A 17,331-nucleotide genomic window follows, 5' to 3' on the forward strand; every position below is an offset into this window, starting at 1 on the left:
ACTACTGATAAGAACGGGATGTGATTTTGGTGAGAAATTGTACGACAGAGTAAAATCTACTTTAAGAACTAAGAAACAAAGTGAAGAGGAGAGAACGATGATTCAAATGAATATAGATGAAAAAAGAAGCTTGATTTTGGTGGGAAACGTGATAGGAGAAAATTCAAAAAGAAAGAATAATGGCCGAAAAGTGACCTCTGACATTAGTTAACGTCCTTAGGCATTTAATGGCTAACCTCTTAAATGAATAATAATTTCTCTCATTAATCACGTCTGAAAGGCCAAATTTGGAGGGTTCATTATTTTAAAACCTCAACTAATTAGTAACTTAATCATTTTCTTACAAGTGCCATTTTTGAAATGTTTTTAGCCCTAATGTCCTACACCTCGCGAATTGGCCCCAAGATGTGTCACTCCCACATATAAAACATAACTCACAAACTCCACTCCTTTCTTTTTTTATACGATCCAGGAGTATATAGATGCTCACCAAATAGTCCCAAGGAAAGCGTACAACTGATCTACAACAAAGGCTCCTTTCCACTCAATGTATAAGTCATATCCTAATAAGAAGACAATTGCTATGCAATCCAGGACTAATACCATGTTGTGCTTTATGCATAGTGTATATGATCCTAGTGCACAAACAATATTTAACAAATCAACATATGTGGAAAAAATAGCCCTCTCATGATTTTCACTAAATGTATGCTTCGATGTATGGAGACTAGCACCAATTTCCTTGAATATCGCAATTTTAAATGGAATGCACAATCAAATGTTTCAAAATTTCAAAACCGTCTCAGCCCTCTTAATCTCTTAACATCACCCTACCCCTCTAATCTTTATGTTATGTTGTGTTGCATAGGTATAGGGTATTATTTTATATGTATTTTTTGCATAAAACAAAAAAACCATGAACTATGACACATAAACAAAGTCGAAACTGAAGCCAAACTTCATGCCTTAGCTTTGTTATAAAACTACAACCACGAATCATAAGTTTTAATATTTTTATAACACGAAAATCCTTTTTTTTTCATTTTTAGCTATTTTTCTCTATTTGGTTGTGCATAAAAATAGATTATTTTCTAATTTGTGATTATTGATTGATTATGATAGCTGAAAGATGTTTTTTCTCAGAATTTTAACCCATACACCTGTTTTCCCCACCCGAAACCAGTAAGACCTTCATTTTTAACTAAAAATGTGCTTTTCAAGCTATAATTTAATTATTGCGACTATTTATTATTATAGATCTACATTTATTTTATACACAACCCTCAATCATAATGAAAATAAGATCTAAACAAAATTTTTTTCCATATGAATTCCATTTCAACCTTCAAACATCAACAAGAAGTAAATTTCTTTTGTAAAAATGAGACATACCACTTATTTGCGTGTTGTGGGTTTTGTAATTAAATATTTTGAGTTGCCAATGGATCAACCAGCATCAAATCTTTAATGCTGAACATCTCCCCTCAACCTCCTCTTGATCTTGGCGCAATCCAATCATCATCACAAGCGTCCTTCAACCCCTCTTCTTCTTAATTCTTCCCACACGAACCGCCACTTGGAAGAGAGAGGGAGAAGAGAGAAAGACTAGTTTCTGATCTTGATTCGGGCAGCCATTAGAGGAGCAAAGAATGACGATTGGAAGCGAAGGAAGAGTGTAGATCACTACAGCCATCAATTTATGGGGGTACATTGAGGTGGCATAACCCCCTCTCCCTCTCCCTCCATCATTCATCATGTTGTCACCATGGCGCCCTTCTTCCCTTTCTTTCGCAAAAAAAATAGCTCCCCCCACCCCCCCTCCGTCGCCTAAGAATTGGGGGGTGGGAGACCCCAAGGGTCGCCCCCCCTTGGCCCCCCAAAGTCCTTTTCACACTACTTCTCTTTTGTCTTTGTTGGCCTCGGACACCCCCATTCGATTGTCCGGCCTCCAATTCCTAATCTGAAAATTCTTAGGCATCCCTCTCAAAGTCCATCTCCCGATTCTCATCTGACATGCCGAGAAATTATGAAAATTCCCCAACCGTGGCTCGGTGGGTCTTTAAAGAACTTTTGGGGCTTGCTCGTTAAAATCTGACGGATGATTTTTGATGTCGAGAAGTGCTTAAAAATAGCCAAAAATTCTGAATTTCAGGGAAAAAATAGACTTCGTCGAAGGTGGTGGTTGCAATCAACATGATTTTAAGTGACAATGCCCGAAAGTGCTTAAAAGACTCACTAGATGACAATTGGTGAATTTTCATAAATTTTTGGTGTGTTAGATAAGACCTTGGGAGATGCCTGACAGTGGAGGACTTTAAGATGGATGCCCAAGATTTTTCAGACCGCGAATCAGATATCAACGAGGAAGAGAGAGTGCCTGGGAGGCCAAGACCCAAAAGGGCAAGTGAGAATAGACTTTAGAGAGCCCAAAGGTTATGCCTTTTGGGGGCTCCCTTTGGGAGCCCAACTAAAAATGAATTTGTGGGGGGGAGGGGGCGTTTTTCCCCACACCGTGAGCAGAAAGAAGGCGCCATGGCCATGATTGATGGAGAGGGGGGTTGGAGAGCTTAAAAGCAACCCCCCCAACTGATTGGATACCTTGTCTGCACTTTATCTTTGCTCCTCATCACTTGTCTCCGATCCTCGAATGGCTGCTCGATTGGATACCTTGTCTACACTCTATCTTTGCTCCTCATCACTTATCTCCGATCCTCGAATGGCTGTCGATTGTGGAGATGTAGTTTCAGTATTTCTCTCTCCTCTTTCTCTCCTACATAGAAGCACTTCATGTGGCAAGAATCAAGAAGAGAATCGGGAGATGGATGCTTGTCCGGGAGGCACTCGATTGTTCCAAGAGGCTAAGGAGGCTGAAGGCTAAAGATCTATGCTAAAATCCATGGTTGGTTGGTTGATACACAGTCCCAATTAAATATTCAAAAAACCCAAAACGCGCAAAAAGGCAATGTGCTCTATTTTATGAAAGAATTTTGCTTGTTTTTTATCGTTCATGGTCTAAATGGTGTACACATGAGCTAAAATTTTATTTGAATGTTCCTTGCATTATGTTTGAGGACTGCAATCACTGTTATGTAGAACCCTTATTGATTTACAACAATTATAAATTTTCAAAACCTGAAAAAATACAAATTTTGATGGAAATTAATAGTTTCTTTGATTTTGAATCGAAAAAATGAGTGGACATGGGGTAAAATAAGAAAAAATGCTAAGTTTTAGTTTCAATGATTAGTCATCAGAAAAAAACCAAAAATACTTATTTCTTATTAAAAATAAATAGAAAAAATAGAGAAAAGTGGAAAAAAATGAGTTTCTTGCATTCAAAAAAAATGAAAAAAATGAGATCTATATATGTGAATATCTGACAGGGCTGAAGCATGAGGTTAAGCCTTAGTTTGGCCCTTGTCCTTTGTGTTAAAGTACGTATTTATTGCTTTTACATACAAAAAATGACATAAAAGAATCTCTACATCTATGCAACGTAGCAAAATTTAAATCGTGAGGGGGAGGATGATGTTATACAACAATTTAAGCGTTGAAATAATACAAAGTCTAATTGTTCTCTTTATGCATAACATTGAGGATGTAGTTTATTTGGAAATAATGGATCTAGTAGCACGAGGTTCGCCTTGGTGCTAGGTTCCTACAACAAAGCATTGTGTATTAGCAAAAATTCATTAAAAGGACAGTTTTTGCACGACACATAGGCTAATTTCAAACCATAATTGTTTGTGCACAATAAGGCATCCACTATTGCATGAATCATACACATGGTATCTATTATTGGCATGCATAGCAATTGGTTGAATTATAAATGACCCATGCTGGAGAGAGTAAGGCACCCAAGATGTAGGTCTAGACAGTGGGTCCAAGGGGACAAGTAAGTGAGAACTAGTACATTCTTGAAACAATATAATATTGGTACCAAGAGCGGAGTTTGTTTGGTATGTGTTATATGTGTTAGCGATGCATCGAGGGGCCAATCCCCAAGGTGTAGGAGGGTCGCAGTGGGGCCATGGCAATCAGTCAAGGGGTGCCTCCTATGTTGTTCTATGTGGTGACTTACACTAAAATGTGTAGGGTCTTCCTCTAAGGAGTCTGAGAAGGTTAAGGGTTGGACTACAAACATGATACAAATGCAAAATGTGCGTACGATGGTAGGGCAATGTGTCCTGTAGACACTCCTGGCCACGAGGCCGTGGGGTTGTTGTGCATGTCGTCAGAGGTTCCGACTAGTGCTATAGCCCGTGCTGGCCCATTTTAGGTCCCATCAAAATCGTACTGACTACAGCTACCGCCTTTGACGAAGTCTATTTTTCCCCTGAAATTTGGATTTTTTGGCTATTTTTAAGCACTTCTCAGCGTAAAAAATCATATGTCATGCTTCTACAAGGCTACTTTAGCATTGGATTTTTTCCTATTCATTTCTACCATTCATTTACCTTTTCTATCTTCAAGTTTTGAGGATGAAAATTTTGAGTAGGAATGGATTATAATAAAATAAATTTTGTATCATTTAGCTTAGGAAAATTAGCTTAATTGAGGGCTAAAGGATAAAAGGCAAGAGCGTGCCATTGTAAGGATCCTTTTTTACATTTTAAACTTCTCCATTTTCTTGGAGCTTAAGGGTTCTTTCCTTTCCCACCAACATTGAGGGTGAATACTCAATGGCCACCATAACAAGAGGTGGATTTCTTGCATCAACCTCTCATCCATGATTCTCATCGTACCTTTGATTCAACTTAGCTATGGCTTGAATGTGATGTAGTCTTAATACATATTTACCTATGGCCAATTAATTCAATAGTTACTTCTTGATTTTCTTGTCATTTTAATTCAAGCCTTGACTCAAGATAGGCTAAGTTCATTTCAACACCTCTTATGCAGCCTTTTTTGTGGCCTTCTCTTACATTTCAATTTATCTTTTTCTATGCTTTGGCTCTTGTAATAGCTATGAATTTAGTGTTATCTAGACAATATTCTAGAAGGGTGTGTTATTTTAGCGAGCTTTTGATTTCGTGCTTTTGCAATTGAAATTGATTTTTAGAGCTTTTTGAAACAACCTTGGATGCTTTCTACAAATGACATGTCAAAAATATATTGTGCATCATGCATTACTAACCCATTCACAATAAAGGGAGCAATGGTGTTGAATAATCACAACAAATAATAACATTCCAAAGTTTTGCATTACCCAAAAGGAGTACAATATCTAGAAAGGTTCCAAGATCTTCATGTAACAAAAAGGACATGTCACACCCTAATGAAGTGCATGATGATGAGTCCTCCAGAACAATAAATGAGCCATGCTTACGTTGGGCTTCCTACATAACAGGGCATATCTTACGTGTTTGCCCTAACACAAAGGCAAGGTCTGTGGGGGTTAGTGCAGGCTGATGTATGACCATGTGCTCCTTGGGTTGAAGGCCAAGTATGTGCATGTACACATAATACATATGTTTGCAAGCAAGAAATGCCTTTTGGGTAGATTCTCTTTTTTGAAAATCAGGACAAGTGCACCTAGGCTCTTCTTTGATGTGCACATCATAACAACTCTCTGTCAAGACTCGAAATACTGAATGTTGTCTCTCAAGTTGCACTACCTCCTCCAAAAATGTCACAACCATGCAACCAGCTGCCTCTATTCTCTTTTGTGCATCTTTGGAAATTCCATGTCTCCACTTGCGTCTTCTCCCGCTTGAACCACATTCTGTAGAAATAGGAGGTTTGCTCTTCTCGTTCCTTGGTGGTGCTGTAAAGCTAAAGCAGGCAAACTTGAAACCAGCCTGTCTTAGGCTGCTACACTCTTCCTTCGATATATTTGTTCCTATATCAACTGGCCACAAAGATGGAACAATTGGTGATGCTATCACTTGTTTCTGCATAGCGTTTGTATGCTTGACATCATGATTACAAAACCATATCCATTGTGCAATGGCCTTGTTCTTATAGGCTCTCTCAGACCAAAAGCATGGTGCGACTAACCCCACTTGCCGACTCTGTAATTTGCTGCTGCAATTCTTTCTACCCTCCATACCAAAACACTTTCTCACACAGTTAGGTGGTGTCCTTCGTAAAGCCCACTCCTCCTGTGCCACTTCTACCTCTTCTACGTGAGTTGACGTTTCCGCATTTGGTGCACTTACTCCACCTGCAAAGGGCTTGATTGGTATCTCCTCATCCTCTTGGATACATATCTCTTCCATCTTTCCATCGTCAAACTGTATACTCCACGGCCTGCCCCTGATTTTCCTTTGCCTTGACTCCATCACGTATCCCAGTCTATGAGAACTTATAGTTGCTCCACCTCCCTTCTTTTTTCTTTGCACAGTCTTCCTATCACCTTGCATTATAGGCTCCTCGTACAAAGGACTTCCAACTACAACACCTTGCAACGCCCGTGCAACAGAGGAGGGATTTGGGGATTCCCTTTTGCTGGCACTAGCCAACAAAGACTCCATAGAAGGCCCAAATCCAATAAACCTCCCCGTGGTATAGCCCAACCTCTTTGCACATTGAATATATGCATTCAAAACATCACTAACACATGCATCATAAAGTGATATCTTTCGTTTTCCACCCTCACCTGCTAACCAACTAGCATGGACACTTTCTGATAAGTTTATGCTTGGAATTTGAGCATGTTCCCAAGGACTTTTGTTAGCCTGCAGAGTCAAATCCAAAAATAGAATCAGTAGCTCTCCCCATTGCTACATTGTGCAACAAATCTTAATGAGCTGGAAAAAATGTCACACTTACATGAGATTCAATTCCTCCCCAGTGGGCAATTCTTTGCTCCCACCATTTCAACCACCTATCCAAAGCCTTGATGTGTTCCTTGTTGACATTTCGTGCCCACCAATCTCGGATAGCAGAGGCCTGAAGTGAGGCTAGTTGAGTTGTCGTTGCTAGCCTCCATGCTTCACACAATTCAATGTGGTGCATTTGTTTATCCACAGTGACTAATTTCTTGGTATGCTTTTGCAAACTTTGCTCCCAATGAAAAAGACAAGAACGCTCCCTCCCTTCCATTATGTTATGAGGGCCTCCATTGTACACAGCCCTTATTGCCATCCAATTCGCACTTGCCTCATCGGACATAAATCTAGCAAAGTCAGGTGGATCATGGCCACATTGAACCATGACAGAATTCAAATTTCTCCAAAACAGGATTTGAGACTCTTCATCCTCCTCTTTAAATTCACATATTGCAATTACCTGCAATGCTCTCATGCTAGTTCATGATTGATACATTAGTATAGTGTTCATCAACAACAATTTAATTTCAATAAAAGCTTTCATTATGTTGCCACATACCCGTGATCATAAACTGAACAAGACATAGTTGCCCACCCATCAATCCTATGGGTATGATCAAAGTGCACCCATGCACGTCGTAAATCTCCAGTCCCAATTCGCCTCATACGATTCACTAAGTCCACCCTGATGCTGGTCCCTTGGTGGACATTTTAAACAAGTAGCACTTCTCCTTGGCATCACCTTGTCCTAGAAATCTACTTCTATGGAAAAATGGGAAGACACAACGTTTTTGCAAAAGAAGTATGTTGTCATACCCATCACCAACCACCTGACCTTGTTTGGCTCTCTCTTGTGAAACAATGCCTTTGAACCTATGTGTTTATTAGAGGGTTATTTCAAATGCAGAACATACATTGTAAGCAGAAAATAATAATGCACAAGCCTACCCTTTATTCTGCACAAGTGGCATCATTTCTTCTAGAAAATGATTAAGATCCACCTCTGTCGCCTCTGACTCATCTTCTTTTGTTAAAGATTCAAACAATATCTGCCGAGCGACTAGCATCTGTATTTTTCGTGGGCCTCCCTTTTCGATCTTTAGGACCATGCTCACAAGCCTCCACACCTTGTCAAGGGTTTCCCTCTTAGTGCCATGTTGAACACTGTGAGCATGCTCCCCAACATGGATCACCAAACGTGTCATTGTAGGATCCAGTGGCAACACATAATAGATCATGCATTTGCAAATGGCTGCACAAGTAGCAACATTAAGACAATAGTGACATGTTATCTTGGAGTTTCCCTCACTTGCAGGATAACCCATGCTCACGGTTCTATCCAAGTGACCATGGAAAATAACATCATTGTATTTTCCCTCTGTTATGTAGTAAGGACAAGTGATCCTAAGACATTGAAGACTTCCAAGACAATAGCTCAAGCGCACAGTGCACTCAATTGCCATATTTGTCTGTGAGGGCCGCGACCACAGGTGACCATCATATTTTTGTTCCATACCCATCATTCGTTTCTTGCTATCTGTGGCTGGAAGCTCAAAAGCAATTGTGCCATTATACTCGATTGGGAGCTCATCCACCCTTCGTGGAGGTCCACAGAGCGCTAGTAATTTTTTCAATCTACCCGTTCTAACTTTCTCCTCAATGAAGGCTGCAATCGAGTTATCATAGGAAGATAAGTCCTCGCTTTGGCTGCCCACACATAGGTCCTCCCCGACATTTGTGTCATCAACATCCTTCTTGTTATCTGAGTATACGTCAAGACACACTGGAGTTGATTTGCTACAACCTGGAGTACAATCAATGTAGTCATCAATCTCATCTTCTATTGACTCAATACTGTTAGAGATGCACACATAGTTACTTGAGTGCCTGATAGAGTAGGTGGCTGATAATGTACTATCAATCAGATAGTGCGCATGCCCTTCATGATCCCATCTTGGAGACACAGTGACATTGTTTGCTCCACCATCATTCTCTATGACGGCTTGCAACCCCTGGAATTTTTGTGTTGGAGGCAATAGATTCTGTAGGTAGTACTCACTCAAAAGAATCTCCCCATTTCTTAATGAAACCCTGTGCTCTAAGCAATCATTGGCTAGTCTCCATGTCAAAATAGCAAAACTCGACATGTTGTGCCCTCTGGTGGGTTAGTATTTGATGAAGAGAAGAAAACTCTGAATATAGCTCACAGTGTGTATTTGATGAAGAGAAGGCAACACTTCACCGTCACTACAAGCGGAGAGAAATCAATAGAAAAATTTACGACTCAACCACCCACCATCCTTCACCTTTATGCACTCATAATTTATTTATGTTGTATTAATTATTTAATTATTTAACGGCTAACTAGTTACCTAATTATGTAATCAATGGCTAACTTCTTTATTAGGGTTATTAAGTCTCTCCTCAACTCTCTCCTCTCTCCTCTCTTTCTCAACTCTCTCCTCTCTTTGCTCTCACTCTCACTCTCTCTCCTCTCCCTCTCTCTCTCTCTCCCTTCTCTCCCTTCTCTCTTTCTCCCTTCTCTTTCTCCCTTCTCTTTCTCTCTCTCTCCCTTCTCTCTTTCTCCCTTCTCCCTTATCTTTCTCTTTCTCCATTCTTTCTCCCTTCTCTTTCTCCCTTCTCTGTTTCTCCCTTCTCCCTTCTCTCCCTCTCTCCGTCTCTCTCTCACGACGGTGCCCCACAACTCCTGCAGCTCCTACAGCTCTCACGACGGTGCCCCACAACGGCTTCGTATCCTGCGCGACAGCTCTTGCCCCAACTCCTGTGTGACGGTGCCAACTCTTGCCCCAACTCCTGCCCCAACTCCTGCGCGACGGTGCCAACTCCTGCGCGACGGTGCCAACTCCTTCCCCAACTCCTCGTGCGGCAGCTCCTGTAGCTCTCACGACGGTGCAACTCCTCCAGCTTTCGCGACGGTGCGACTGTCCGTGGCTTCGTTCATAACTCCTGCAGCTCTCGCGACGATCAACGGCTTCATTCGTAACACCTTGGCTTCGTGCGACTGTCCGTGGCTTCGTCCGTGGCCTCCCAGGTAACACCTTGAGCCCTCCAATCGTCCGCGTCCACGCGGACGATGGGTGGGCTTAAGCTTGGTCATTTGCTTAAGCTTCGTGTGGGCTACGCTTTGTCTTTTGGTCACGCTTCGTCTTTTGCCTTTTGGTCATGCTTAAGCTTTGGCACGCTTTAGCTTGTTAATTTGGTCATGCTTCGTGTGGGCTACGCTTCGTCATTTGCCGTGGCTTCGTCATTTGGTTATGCGCCGTCGTGTGGGCTACGCTTCGTCATTTGGTTACGAGCCGTCGTGTGGGCCTCCAAGGTAACACCTTGAAGGCCCCCAATCGTCCGCGTCCACGCGGACGATGGGTGGGCTTATGCCCCGTGGCAAACTTCCTGTATGCCATCCCATCATTTGGTTATGCCGTCCCGTCATGTGGGCCTCCAAGGTAACACCTTGAAGCCCCCCAATCGTCCGCGTCCACGCGGACGATGGGTGGGCTTATGCCCCGTGGCAACTGTCCTGTATGCCGTCCCGTCATTTGGTTATGCGCCGTCGTGTGGGCCTCCAAGGTAACACCTTGAAGCCCCCCAATCGTCCGCGTCCACGTGGACGATGGGTGGGCTTATGCCCCGTGGCAACCGTCCCGTATGCCGTCCCGTATGCCGTCCGACGGGCCTCCAAGGTAAGAGATTGAAGCTTATGGTCGCGTCCGCGCAACCATTGGGTGGGCTTATGCTTCGTCCCATGGATACAAGCGTGTGGCTTTGTCCCATATGCTTCGTGAGAATAAGGTAAGAGATTGAACCCCCCAATCGTCTGCGTCCGTGCGGACGATCCGTGGGCTTATGCACAAGCGTGTGGCTTTGTCCGTGGCTTCGTCCCGTGACCTTAAAGAGATTGATTGTGTTGCTAATCTTAAAGAGATTTATTGTGTTGTTAATCTTAAAGAGGTTGATTGTGTATCTATTTGTAAGTGTGTAGAGAAAGTTATGGCACCTAAAAGAGTGCTTAGAAAGAGAAAGAAATGTGTGTCACCGCATAGTAGCCGTGAAGTCTGTATGAAGCTACATTCAGGATGTGTTCCTGGGCGGATCTTAGAGCAAGAAGCATCATCGCGTTTGAGATCAGTGGACACTCCTTCAACAAAGAAAGGACGTGGTCCAAAAAGATGTGTCTACATTGATGACGAAGCACAAGTGGATGGGGACTCCAATACAATTGACGGGGTTGCGGAGCACACAGGTAGTCACTTATGTGTCCATTTCATTTACATATGACGCTTTGTTCAGTGTTATGTATAAAATATGATTGGTTTAATGCTACTTTTTTTTATTGTTACTTATTAATATCTGCTCCTATAGAGACTAATGTGCAGCATGATAGTCTAGATGACAAAGAAGAGGTGAGTGGTGATAGTGATCAAAGGGAGAATGATGATGAAAAAGAAAAGAAGCACTCAAGGAACTTAGGCAAGCAAGTCTCTCTAGGACTGATGAAGGATGTGCTGAGTCAATTTTATATAAAAAAGAGGACACTACCTCCTCTTGTGCCTCTTTGCAGATTAGTGGCTCATGAGGCAGTCAGATTTGCTACGGATGATGCCCAGTGGTTGATTCCTTCCTTTGATTCCACTGGTTATCTTGAGACTATGGGACACTTCCTTGTGTCAGTTGAAGGTCCGAGAGGGGAGACCATGTCTGTGACAGCCAACAATCTAGATGAATGGGGTCCAATATGGCGTCAAAGAAATGAGGATTTTGAGAGGGCTCTTGGAAGAGAGTGGCAAGACCTTAAGGGTAAAAAGTTCTTGGTTTGGGATGGAAACCACAGGCTTAAAACGTGGTGGAAACGCATCAAGGAAAGTAAGTTGTCCACTATACATGCAAGTATTGAATGTTCGTATCCCATTCTTATGTTTGTTGGTTTTCAATTACAGAGTACTCCGACTGTGCTCAGTACCATGTTAGTGTACGGTGCCAATTCATTGAGGTGCCCAAGGCAAAGGAAGCAGAGCTACTACTTGCACTAGACACCACCAACGCGTAAGTCTTCTTCCTTTAACTATGCTCCTCTTTGTAATATGTTACACTTACATTCTCATATTATGCTTTTGTTTGTTTTCAATAGTATTGCCAGAGCTCATGTTACTCCAAATATTGCGCATGAGGTGTATATGTTTCAAAAGTTTGGTATTGCAAACAAAGACTCCATTCTAGATAGATTGAGTCCGGCCATGAGGAAGTGGGCTGAGGTTGAGATGAGTATAGAGGCAAGGTATTATCATGGTGTTGCTCCATGGTATAACTCTCCTTGCGGTTTAATATCTCAGCTTGTATGGAAGGTGATTTTCTTTCTATGGCTCACTTGTATGAGATGTGCTTTTCTATCTCTAATTTAGTTTTTTTTTGGAATGATAGGATGAATTTCATGTCTTCATCTCAAAAGAAACTGCTAAGCTTGAGGCTCTTGGTCTAGATGAGGTAGAGAGGAAGAAACGTTTGGAGAAGGCTACAAGGGTGGAAGAGGAGCGCCTTAAGGATAGGGGTTACAAATACCTATCCATTGCTAATCCCCAAAATGGTGATGAGTTCTTTAAGTTGTTATTTGGGCTAAAGTGGGATGATGCAAGCATGCTCAAGATCACAAGAGACAAGCTGTATTGTCTCACAAGCTCAAAAATCCCTGCGGAAAGGTAATTTGTATATATAACGCAAGGTGTGTGTATGTGATGCTTTTTTCTTCAATGCTTTCTATTTGCGTATATTGTTGTGCATCACAAGAAAAAATTATTGTTGCATCTTATGAGTCTCACAAAGGCCAAAGACCCCCAATACCCGCATTTTGGTGATTATAAGCTCTTTCGGGTTTACATGAAGAAAGAGACATATTGGGCTCACTTGCATTCGGAGGCACTACTTCAGATTGATAGGATACAAGTAGAAGGTCCACAGCTACCAGATTCATTTGAGGAGTTCTTTAAGCTTAACATGAAGAATCATGTCATGCAGGTTGACTTAATGCAGTGCATTCATATTGCTTTCTTAAGTTCTTTCTTAAAATGTATATGTGCTAATGTTAAGCGCTTGTGAAACTTGTGTAGGCTTTTGTACACCTCTTGGATGGAGTGAAATCTTCAGATGTTGCAGAGAAGATGCCAGAGCTTACGTTTTCAGCCAAATGTGTGATTTATAGGTTAGCATGCATTTTCATATTAGATTGTGTGTTTGATTTTCATATTAGATTGCATGCATTTGCTTGCGTAATTGGCAAGAATGTTGCAGGTGGATACTACAATGTGTAGAAGAGAAGAGGCTGGATGCAGCTCCGCAATTCACAAGAGAGTGGATTGATGTTCGTGACGAGAACACTATGTATTCTCCATCATTACGTGATAGAAAATTGACGGCATGGGAGGCAAGTGTTTGCCCTTGGTGGCTGGATTACCCTGTGGGGGTTATCCCTAAGCAAGAGAAAGATCTGCATGACAGCAAGTACTTCAATCTATGTAAACATCTTGTCGCTTTTGTAGCAATAGTTTTTGTGCTCATGCATGGGAGTCTAAGGGTGAATGATACTATGTAGGATTCAAGGAGGGAGTTGATACTCATGAACCGCTTACCGCACCCACCACTATAGAGGAGCAAGCAACCAAGGCTACCAAAGGTGCCACCCAAGGTACTCAAGGTAATCCAGGGAGAAAAAATGTGCCAGAGTCCTCTATGGCGCCCACCACCTCCTTTGTTGCAGATTCATCTCTTGGTCGAGAGAATTGGGAGAGGCGACCTATGACCCGTTTAGTAGGTGAGAAGTCTTATATTAACTTGAAATTCGTGTATGATTATTAAAAATAAATTACTTTGAGATAATTGTTGCAGGGTTCCAGTATCAAACATATGTCGATGCTCTATTAGTGGATGTGACCCAAATTGATAGATTTGCCCTTGATAGGTAGACATGACAACTACATATTGCAAGAACATCAATTTACATGTTGCATATAGCATTGCATCATCGGTTACTTTGCATTAATGACTATGTTGTTTTGTGTATAGCATCAACAAGTTTTTTGCAACACAAAAGATGCATCTTTATAGCAAAGATGGAGTTCCATGTCAAGAGGTGGCTCGATTGATATTTGCGGATTTTCCTACGAGCTTGCTTGTGGATGCTCTAGGTCCCATCCCATTGGGTAAGTTATGCTTTCTATCACACAAGGTTTACATCAAACTCACTTCTCATATATCATAATGCCAATGTTGTTTGTAGAGGGCATGACTATTCCCAAGTGGAACATGTTCTCAAAGGGTCTAGTTATGGGTTGTATGGACCTTGCTCGCAAGTATTTGGCCGACCAGGGATTCTTAGTCACTATGTGCTTAGCAGAGCATATAGGTGAGTTTATTACGGATGCGGAAAGAGTGGGGTTTGTGCTTCACCGCACTTGGACACTCATGTGTGACTCCAAGGCTTATCAACATCCCGTTACTAGAGAGGCGGTAAGATAACAAAGTTGGATACGTTGAACGTACGGTTGTATGTTCTAAATAAAGTTTATGTTACATGCTTTAAATAAAAACATGGATCACTTATTCTATTTCCGCTCATGAATAGGTACTTGATCTTACTGTGTGTCTTTGGCATCGTGCTGGTCATGTTGTGCCTTGCTACGACAGAGAGGCTGGGGAGAAGATTTCAGAGAGATTGTTTCCAGCGTATCGTAGCTACATGATGGATGATTGTGTCTTTCCCATGGACGTTGATGGTGTCATTGTCAGAGGCGGAGCAGAGAGGTCTCATCTTTTCTTTCGGTAAGTAGTCTTGCATGTTTTTGCTCTCAGGTTACCTTGTATGGTATTTTCATTGTTTCTACTTGCATGGCCACAAAGATTCTGTATCTTGATTGGTGATATGTGATTGGTGATATGGTTAGGTGGTTACTAGCTACATTTACGAAACGCTACGACTATGTTTTGGATGTGTTTGCGGGGTGTGGTGGTTTGGCGCGGGCCAGTGCAGAGGAGATGAGACATTGCATGTGTCTAGAAATAGATTATGTGCTCTATGGGGAGTGTTTGTCCACCATAGTGTGTGGACCGGTACCATGCTGAGAGAGTGTGTGTTTTTTTTTTTCGAGAGACTCTAGACATTTCATTTTGTTACTACTTTTATATATATGTTTATTATACACTTCGTCATGTGACTATGCCCGATTTTGTCTAAGAGATTACATGCATTGGGATCTTTGATTTGTTTTTAGGAAGAGTGTACCTTGCAACTATTTGACACGAATATATTTTACTAGTTTTCCGTTGGTTTTGTTTTCTTGATGTGTGTTCATGTAAATGCAATGTGTCGTACTCCTTAAGTAAGACTATTTATATGCAGAATGGATATGTTGCACGAAAAAACTCGAAAAAAAGAGATTGATTAGAAAAGAACGAAAATGAAAGCCCGCAAAAATAAAATCCCCATTCTAGAATAGTGCAATTGAAGCAATCACACCCCAGATAATGATCCAATACTTACATATCCAATGGGAGAGATCACACCCCACATGCTAATCCAATAATGCAATTGGAGCAATCACACCCCACATGTTGATCCAATACATGTTGTCTTGTAACCTTCTCCTCCTCACATAATACCTATGTTCTCTTAACTCCCTTGTTACTTTGCTTCAGTTGCTATTGGCCTATGGACTATCTCTCTATGATTTCCATAAGGATTTTGGCCAAGACCACTTTTGCAGGTGTTGGTGGTTGTTGTCCTTGAGATGCTCCTACCAGTTGCATTTAGTCCTAATTTGAATTGTGTATTTCTCTTTCAACCCTATGGAATACCCATAAATAGTAAATTAGAGAATTTGGAAATTTTCAAATTTCAAATTTAAAATTAGTGATAAATATTTGATCACATGACTAAATCTTGATCCATATTTGAAAGTGGGATTTGGGAAGGTAGCTTATATAGCACTTAGGATAGACTTTGCCTTTAAGTAAGTCAATAAGATTTAACCATGTGGTCAAATAACAAAGGTATTGGGAGTTCTGAAAGTGCATGGAAATTTCCAAATTCCGTAATATAGTATTCATAATTCATAATTTGATCATGACATATGTCCCTGTCATCTAGAGTAGTAGCATCGTTCCCTTGGCCTTTGTTGTACATTATTACATGGTCTTGGTTGGTCATTGCCCCACTTCTTGGGATGAACCTTCCTATCAAACCTTGCAAATCCCCTTTGTGGTGCCATCTCAAAAATTATATAATTTACATGTGCTACTATTAGTGATGGTTGCATCCTCACATTCCTTACAATTAGATCATATAAACATTCTTTGGCTTCATGCCTAGTTTTTTAATAAATTGTGCAAGATTTAAAATTCCTCTCGTTCCTTACAATTGGATCATACCAATATTATTTGTCTGCATGCCTAATTTTTTTATAAATGGTGCAAGATTTCAAATTTCTTTTGGTATTTTCTACTCCCATCTCCAACAATCGCTTTTTGATTTTCTTCTCCAACAACTGCTTCTCCAAGGCTATCTTCCCTTTATGGTTCTAAAACTTTTTCAACTATGATTTGAAAGTCCTTGCTTATCTCTTTTCGTAGATCTTCATGTAGAGAGGGTGAAGCTATATCTAATTTGAGCAAATTGATAACATGCTCTTTGTTTTGGTGTGTTATTTACCTCTTGAAATGAAACTTTTTGAAGTCAACACATATTTCTTTTTTTCTTGAAGCCCACACCCTTTGGTGCCAAATGATCAAAATTTTTAAATTTCCTTTATCTTAACCTAAAATAAACGAAAGTCAAAGAAGCTTTCAATTTAGTCACTTGATTCTTTCAATTTTAAATCTATGTCTACCTTCGCCGATTTTCTCACTTGTTGTCCATATTTTGCTACCCAAGAATAATGTTTGTGATAAGGTAGTTTCCTCATATTGTGAACAATTACAATACCCCAACAATCCATCATTTCTATGTCCATTCTATCATGAAGCATCCCAAATTTGGGCAATGGATCTGTTTGTAGATTTGTTGGATATAACCCTTCATTTACCCATAGATGTGTTGAGAGTTTTGCAATCACACCCATTTGTATGTCTCTTTGTATGGAGTAGTGGGCAAGGGAAATGCAAGCAATCTAGGAAGAGGTGCTTGAATCCCATAGGCATAGTGAGGGAGAGTGCAACTATCCTGCAACTACAAAGCATTGTACTTGCCTATCATTTTTAAAAAATGTCATAGTACTTTTTTCCTTTCAGTCAAGTGCCTCTATCCACATACACTGTTGAGAAACATAGATCTAGAGCTAGCTAGCTATGGTGGACGCAAGTCAAACACACGATACATTATCAGAACGTGGGCTTGTTACTCAAGTGAGTTAGGTTCCAAGATAGATTAGCTTGGACTCATAAAGACAGTCTTGAGTGACTCAAATTGATAGTACCATTGCATTGAAATGAGTGTCAAGTACATGTTTATATAGCTTTTTGGATAGTACCACTCTTCCTCACTGTGCTTATAGGATTT

Source organism: Lygodium microphyllum, chromosome 4 (genome assembly GCF_053477565.2).
Source record: "Lygodium microphyllum isolate KBCC chromosome 4, Lygodium_microphyllum_v1.1.10, whole genome shotgun sequence".
Classification (NCBI taxonomy): domain Eukaryota; kingdom Viridiplantae; phylum Streptophyta; class Polypodiopsida; order Schizaeales; family Lygodiaceae; genus Lygodium; species Lygodium microphyllum.